Raw genomic sequence first — 8,757 nt, 5'->3', positions numbered from 1 at the left:
CCTGGCATTGGGTCACACCGGGGACAGAGGTGGACAGAGTTGCTGCCTTTGCAGGGCTTATGCCCAAGACCAGCAAGACACAAACCAGAAGCCATCAAGCAGTCATTTTTGTTCTACATAAATTTAAAACGAAGTGATTGGCTCGATTCTGACAGGGCAGCAACTTCAGAGTGGGTGCTGCGGGGGGGTGCTCTCTGAGGAGGTGACATTTCAGCTCAGATCTGAGTGACAGAGAAGGGATGAGGGGAAAGAGCACTGCAGGCAGAAACAGCAGCTGAGCAAAGGCCCTGTGGCTGGAACCAGGAATGAAGAAGGTGAAGGAGAGGGCTGCGAAGGTAACCCACGTCCCGCTAATTGTCTGTCTGCACGTTCTGCTCAGCACCTGACTCTGCAAGGGAGTGTGAGCTGTCTGAGCCACTGGCAAACAAGGAAACAAAGCTACCCAGCAAGCCGGCAGTGCCCGTGGGCCTGCGCAAATATCCTGCCCAAGGCCAGGAGAGCACAGAGCCTGCAGAGCTCCTTCTATCTCAAGAGGCAGCCGAGCACAAGGTGCATGGCACTGCAGGTCCAAGAGGGGCTTGCTCTCTGGCCAGAGGGCATCCCTCCGCCAGACACCTGTGGGGGCTCCTGCTGAGCCCACTCCCAGGCCCGGGACTGGCCCGGCTCCTGCCACTCCCCAGCACCCCACCCAGGCCTCTGGTTGGCCCCCAGCAAGTGGCCCTTCCTGTACAACTTCTTCTGGTGGGTGGCATTGCCAGCCTCCTGGAAATTCAGGCCCTGGGACCCAGAAGGTCCGGCATGCTCCCTGCTCAGCGCCCTGACCCAGCATCCGGCTTGCACAATTATCCCCCACAAGCAGAGCCACTCAGGCCAACAGGGGCAGGCAGGATGGCACTGGTGCCCCCGATGGCCAGAAGGGGCCAGGGAGTCACCCCCAGCTACTGTTTTCCTCACCATGAACACCAGGACTTGTTGTGGGAACAGTCTCCAGGCATGAATGAGGCCCCTGTGCCCACCTGCTCACCATCCCCCCTCAAGCTCTGTGGGCATAGGCCACGGGCCTGGGGGTCCCAGCACCAACACAGATGCCCCGTGCTGATCAGACACACATAAGCTGCCCTCTCATCGAACAGGCAGGGTGGCACAGCGGGCTGGGCTCTGACCCTGTCCTGAGTTAGGAGACCCCCCGTTGTCAGGTTCGATTCTTGTGGACAGACATAAAACACGGTAAGGAAAAGTGCATCAATATGGGACGCCACTCTGGGGAACCCCTCGCTTGTGTCTTAGAAAACTAAACAAATACCTTCCCTGAGACGTACTAATTCCTCTCTTAAGAATTTACCTGAAAGAAGTAAAAACATATATCCAAAAAAAAAAAAAAAAAAGGAATTTGTATAAAAACAATCACATAGCTCCACGCGGAAGTCAGGAACATCTGTTGCAGTTCAACAGATCGGCATGTGGACATGAGAGAGGGGCTCCCGGCTTACCCCACAGCGTGGGTGAGCCTTCGAAGGATGCAGACACAAAGACCACAAGCTGCAGGCTCCCACTGCCACAGAATTCCATGACAAACCATGGCTGCTGATACGGGAGCAGTGGCCGCGCCCACCAGGGGCTTAGGCGGTGCAGGGATTGACTCCCCCATAAGGGAGGAAATATGCTGTGTTTCTGAGGTGGACACGTTTGTCAAATTCCCAGCGCACCCCACAGGCACAATGGGTGCTTTTCCACCCCACGCACGCCGGTGTTCGAGACCCCTACACGCAGTCTCGTCGGGGGAGGCTCTGAGCTTGGCTGGCATCAGGAGACAAAGGCAATCTCACAAAACCCTACAAAAGCAGGCATTGGTGACAACCGTGCAGTAAAATAAAAAATAAATAGCCAAAGGAACCCACTCAACAGGAAATGTAAATTTCCAACTTTGGAAGCTCTCCAGATGTAGCTTAGGAACGGACCGGAGTGAGACCACCAGGATCATGCGCGGTGGGGACGCAGCCACGCCCGGCTCAGGGCGACAAGCCAGCTCCACTTAGCAGCAAACAAGCACAACTGAAAACACACGAAGGTTTACATCTGAAGAAACTGGGAACATATAACAAAAGGACCCCAAAAAAGCTAAAGGGAGGAGTTTCATAAAACCAAACAGAAATTAGTGAAATGAAAAATAACAAATAGCACAACCAGTGAGACAAAAGCTAGATCTTTGGAGAAAAAAGTTTTATTTATTTTTTTTTTTAAGATTTCTTCTTCTTCTTTTTTTTTAAATTCATCTCCACCTGCAACGTGGGGCTTGAACTCGTGACCCTGAGATTAAGAGTTGCACATTCCTCCGAATGAGCCGGCTGGGCGCCCCTGAAAAGAGATGTTTCTAGCAGTAAAACAGATCTTTGACAAGTCGGGTCAGACCCAAAAGTAGGTATGAAAAGGGCAATAAAAGCAAAACAAAGAGATCAAGATTATAAAAGAACAGTATGCACAGCATTTTCCCAATAAATGGGGAAAATACAGTGGAAATGGACATTTTTCTAGGAAAATATAAGTACTCATATCGACTCAAAAAAAGTAAAATGCCATAGAAGAATGTAGAAGCTTTGAAGTTTGCACAACGAGAACGTTTTCACGTGTTACATCTGTGGGAAGGGGAGAGTGTGGATGAGGGAGCGTGGGCCGTGACCTTCTCCTGAACGGACGAGTCAGCACACACTAGGAGCTTCTCCCTCCCTGTTGATTCAGGGTCACATACTACGATGAATCTGCACTCTGGCCCCACCCTACCCCAGCCCCCGGTCCAGCAGAGTGAGGGGTCCGCATGGCCAGGAGGGACAGCCGGGCCAGGAAGCAAGCTGGGTCTTGTCAGCTGCGTGCGTTCACTGAGTCCTGGGCGCTGGGGCTCAAGTTATTCAGGGTTTCAGAGGAAAGAAGGATTTGTAATAAAGACATGAACAGAGGTGCTATTTATAACCAAGAAAACTGGAATCAACCCAAATCGCCCCCACAGGGACCGGCCTGGCAGATCCACAGAGGAGGGGAAGGAGATGCTGGCCACGTGACGCGTGGGGAGGGGGAGCTCAGTGGCGACAGGAGCTCCATGCGTGGGGGGAGCCAAATATAATGCAGTTTGCACACAGCGACCATAATTACGGGACACTGCGGGCTCACACTGACTTACAGGTGTCAGGCCAAGGCTGAGCGGAAAACAGCCAGAGCAGCCCCAGGGGCAGCCCTTGGCCCACAGGGACCTTGTCCCCTCATCGCTTGGCCAACATGGACACGGAGCTCTGACGCAGAGTCAGGGGGTATGGGAGGCCGGTGGTCTGCCCTAGGCACCCCCAGCAGGGCCCGTGGGCAGGCCAGCAAGCCGTTCGCGCAGAGTGCCATCGGCCAGGGCTCCAAATGATGGAAACAGACTTAAAGATCTTGGGCCTTGGCTGAGGGAGGCAACGGCCACCTCTGAGCTCCCTGCCACCTCCACTGGCAATGGGGGTGGCGGGTCCGCAGGAGCAGGAGGGGAGGTAAGACTTGAAGCTCCCCTGAGGAGTCCTCCCCCAATACACATCCTGCTGGAACTGCCCCTCCTCTGAGGTGCTCCCCACGCTCAGAGTTCCAGCTCTGCCCATCTCCCCACAGGTACTCCCAGCTTCTGGACCCACATCCTTCCAAGGGCCCTGAGGGCAGTGGTGGTGAAGGGGTGGCAGGAGGACCCCCGCCAAGGTGTCTCGGCCTCTGCTAGCTGCTGCCTGTAGTCAGCCTCCCCGTGGGTTTGTCGAACGCTTCCCACATGGACACGGCCCTCCTGTCCCAGTCCCCAGGCCCTGCCCCAGCTGCACCCCCCCCCAACCCACAGGTCCCACACAGCACTGCTGCAAAAGGAGGGACTCCCTGGATGGCAGGACCTGAGCCAGGGGTGACCATCCTATGGGCCACCCTATCTGCCGTCACCCGCAAGCCAGCAGCCGTCGGAACACCCCAACTCCTGGGCCTGGTGGGCCTGGTCAGCCCCAGCCCCCACCACTCAGGCCCCCATCAGAGTACCTGTAGCCAGGGCTCTCTGCCAGGCCGTTGACCTCTGCGGGACCCAGGGCCACCTGCAGGACCCAGGGCCTCCTGAACGCTCCCCGCCCTTCCCTAACCCTCCTCTGCCCGAGAGAAACCGACAGGCGGAGGTCCCAGCCTGGAAACTGCACATACTACCCACTTCACGGTGTTGATATGAAGACTAATAACGGGGAGGGGGGCTAGAAGGATTCATCTGGAAGGGCACTTTGGAAGCAGGCCTTGGGGGCCATGCAGGTGAGCAGTGAGTGTGGGGTCCTGCTCTGCGCAGCGAGGTGGTGAGAGCAGTGAAGACAGGAACCAAAGGGACAGACAGGACCATCAGCAGGGGGCAGGAGCTACAGCAGTGAGTGCTACCAGGAGGAGAGAAAAGAGAGGGGCTCTCGGGGAAGCTGGAGTGCAGGGGAGGCCGCAGGAGGGCTGACTGGAACCACAGGAAGCTGCAAATGGAGGATGAAGGAAGCAGCAAGGACATGCACTGGGAGCCCAGGCAGAGGCATCTCCGGCGGTGGCGTGCAGTGGGGTGCTCGGGTGCAGCACTTAGGGACAGGGGGTGGACACAGAGCACTCCCCCTCGGACACAAAGCAGACGCGTGCCTTTGGCTTACAGACATGGATTCCTGGGCAGCAGACCACCCTCTGGCAGGAGGGAACCTCCACCTGGACAGAATGCAGGAGACACCCGCTCTCAGACATGAATGCCAGACGATGCCAGACTGGGGTCCCTGAGGTGGGGGGTACAACTTACAAAGGCTTGGCTGCCACCTGGGGGCAGTCCCTGACGGTGGCTCGGAGCGCTGGAGGTCAGAGGTCACATGAACGGATGAGGGGCCTCCGCAGCAGTTGGAATGTGAGGGACAGGACTCCAAAGAAGGGGTGGCTGTGGGTAGGGACCCGCGGGTCCTCGGCTGCCCACACACGGGGCAGGTCTGGGTTGTGCCCCATTACAGGGCCCAGGGAGCACCTCAGATTTTCCAGGACCTGTGCTAACAAAGCACAAAGCCAAGTTCAAGGTCTGAGCAAGAGTCAACATTCTTCAGAGGAAGTTAACAGAACCTTGAACTTCACATCTTAGCCACCCCAACCATCCACTGTTCAATTAAAAACAAAAACAAAAACAAAAACAAAAAAACCACATAGGAATACAAAGATAGAGGAAGATGGGAGCCCCAGGCAAGAAAAAAGTCGTCTACAGAAACTGAGACATTAACCCAAGATGACCCAGATGTTGGACTTTGCTGAGTTTAAGGTCACTGTTACAAACACATTCGAAGACTGGAGAAGCTGTAGCCTTAGTGAATGGACAGGAGTCTCGGCGACCACACAGATAGAGTGGGAATGACGCAACCTGCACTGGGACCAGCACACAGCCTGACCTTGAAAAACAAGGTCATCCGGTCCCTTGCATGGGACCCTGGAGTCTCCAGACCAAGTGTGAAATTGAGGCAGAATAAATGTTTGAAGACATCATGTCCAGAAAACATCCCCAATTTAATGGAAAATATGAATTTACGTTTCCAATAACTCCACAAGCCCCAGTGAGGATAAATATAAAAGAAGAACAGTCACACAAAGTTCCGAAAACCAGAGAAGATCCTGGAGGCCGCCAGAGAGTACAGACGCATCGCTCCCAGGGGAGCCGTAGCAATCAGAACTGACTTCCCACCAGAAGCCGCCAGGGCCAGATGGCGATGACATGGCATCTTCCCAGTGCCCCCCAAGTCCTCATCCAGTAAAAATGTCCCCCATAAGCAAGGCTGACATAAAGGAAACTAAGAGAAAGGCACAGACCCAGCAGTGTGGTCCACACTGTGGACGGCCCTGGCTCCTTCCTGTAGGAAGGAACTCCACTGGGAGCAGGACAGATGGACATCACCACCACTGACCAGGTGGAAACACAGGGGACGTGAAACAGGACTCATTCATTAGGCAGCTGAGCTCCACCCCTCAAAGCCCGTGAGGCCCACGAGGCCGGGACAGCTGCTGACTCACAGGACAGCCACTGGCAGCGCAGGGTCCTGGGCTGCATGCTGAGCTGTCAAGGCCACAGTGAAGGCAACAGAGATCCTGGTGTGGGGTCTGTGGAGCCAACGGTGAGAACAGAGCCAGGTTTGTTCCCAATTTCGGCACTTGTACTGTGTTTATAAGGGAAGGGACCCTTGGCCCGCACGAGGGCATGAGAGAATAATGGGGCATTGTGCCCCAGCCCATCAGTCAGACGAATCAGAGAAATGCTCACCAATAGAGACAAAGATTTGTAGGGCAAATGTGGGGAGATGTTGACAATTGGTGGGATTGTGGGAAGAACATATGAAAGCTCGTCTGCATTTGCAGCTTTTCTATATATTTGAGATTATTTCAAAAAGAAGACAGCAGCTTCCTTGGGGCAAGAAGGAAGAAGAGAAAGCAAAAGAATGGATAGGGGCCAAAGAAGGGGAAGTATTTTTGCTGAGGTCGAAGTCCCCACAGACGAGGGCACAAGTCACTGACCCTCCTCCCGCTCGTCTGGTCTGGCCGAGCTAAACAGTTGGAACTGCATTTTCCCTTCTCAAAGTTATGCTGTGATATGCAAACATGTTTCTGTGTCTAGGAGCAGCAGCATTTTTGTTGGTGTAAAGTGTCCGATCGTGTGACTATGCTCATCCGTCCGTGCTGCTGGGAACATCGTGGCTCATGGCTTAGGGAGCACACGTGTGCAAACACCTGGGAGTGGGATGTCAGGGTCACTGGGCACAAGTCTGCTCCCCTTTCAGGGACCCAGCAGAAAGTTTCCCAAGCAGTAGCATAGGGCTATGTTCCCACAACACAGTGTGGGTGTCCCAGCTGCCCCACCGCCTGACCCATGAGCCCTGGCACTGCGCCAGGTTGGGACATCCAGCCAAGTATATGTCCCATGATAGTCTCAGCTTCCATTTCCCTGATAACTCAAGGGTGAGCACCTTCTCACGGCTTTGGACCATTTGAGCCTTTTTGTGAAGTTACTACCGGCTGTTTCTCTCTCTTTCTCTCTCTCTCTTTTTTTCTTATTTGTAAGTGGGCTCTACGCCAGCTTGAGGCCCTGAGATCAAGACCTGAACTGAGATCAAGAGTTGAACATTCTACCTAATGGGCCACCCAGGCACCCATTTCCCTTTTTCTTATTGATGGGTACAAGTTATTTCTATAGTGTGGCTCAGAGACCTTTGTCTGATGTGTTTACTGCAGATGGTTCTCCCAGCTCTGTGGTTGGCCCTTTCACCAGCTTGCACACGATCGGTCATCTTTTGACATACGTAAGTTCATCTCAACATGATCAAATTCACAAATGCTTTCTTCAGTGGCACTGTGCTTGTATATTCTCTCTACGAACCTACTGTCTGCCCTCTAGGTCATAAAGATGCTCTTTTATGTGTTTTCCCTACCTTTTTGTTGTTTGTGCCCCCTTTTGACTTCTAAGACCGTTAGGAACGAGATGTGTGCCCGCATGTGTGTGCGCGTGGGTATGCACACCCAAGTGTAGTAAGAGTGGGCCTCAAGAATTGTTCCCCACATATGTACTCCTAATTTTGCGAAAAACACTTCTTCCCCCAATTATAATCAAGTGTCAACTTTGGCCATGTCTGGGTTCCATTCCAATGGTCTATTGTCTCTCCTTGACCGAGGACCAGTGCCACCTCGTGAATCACTGTGGCTTTGCTGGGTGATGCCTGCCAGCCAAAGGCCTTCAACTAAGCTGCTCTTATTCTTCCTCATCCTCCAATTCATCTTACTTGTTCTTTGTCCCTTGCAATATCAGGTAGCTTCCAGAATCAGCTTGTCATGTAGACACACACACACACACACACACCAGTATTCTGGGGAAGTAGTATGCACTAAATCAGCTCAGGTCATACAGAATTGAAATTATTTCCGTTCTGAGTCTTCCAATCCATAAGCATGGCATGTACCCTTCCATTATTTAGGTGAACTGCACTTTACCTCAGTAAAGTTCCTAATTTCCTGTGTAGACCTTCTGCATGTCTTTGTTAGATTTATTACTCGATATGTGATGGTTTGAGAATAGTATGGTAAATAATTCCTCTTCAGTTTTTTTTACTTAAGTAAACTCCACACCAAACATGGGGCTTGAACTCATGGCCCCAAGATCAAGAGCTACACACTCTTACCAACCAAGCCAGATCGGCACCCCATTATTATAAATAATTCTTAGCACATTTATAATTGTTGCTGGTACGTGTAAAACATTTTTCTCAAAAGACTGACATTATAGTCAGAGGCCTTGCTAATTTCACATGTTCTAGTAAATTGCCTAAAATTTTAGGGGATATTCCATGTACACAATAATATCACCTGCAAGTAATGGCGATTTTATTTCTTCTTTCCTAGACTTTTACCTCTTTACTGAGGTAAAATGCAGTTCACCTAAATAATGGAAGGGTACATGCCATGCTTATGGATCAGAAGACTCAGAATGGAAATAATTTCAATTCTGTATGACCTGAGCTGATTTAGTGCATACTACTTCCCCAGAATACTGGTGTGTGTGTGTCTACATGACAAGCTGATTCTGGAAGCTACCTGATATTGCAAGGGACAAAGAACAAGTAAGATGAATTGGAGGATGAGGAAGAATAAGAGCAGCTTAGTTGAAGGCCTTTGGCTGGCAGGCATCACCCAGCAAAGCCACAGTGATTCACATTTTCTTTTGTGCTGGCTACACTC

The sequence above is a fragment of the Mustela lutreola genome, chromosome 4 (genome assembly GCF_030435805.1).
Source record: "Mustela lutreola isolate mMusLut2 chromosome 4, mMusLut2.pri, whole genome shotgun sequence".
In the NCBI taxonomy this organism is placed as follows: Eukaryota; Metazoa; Chordata; class Mammalia; order Carnivora; family Mustelidae; genus Mustela; species Mustela lutreola.
Note: the sequence above shows the minus strand (reverse complement) of the source record.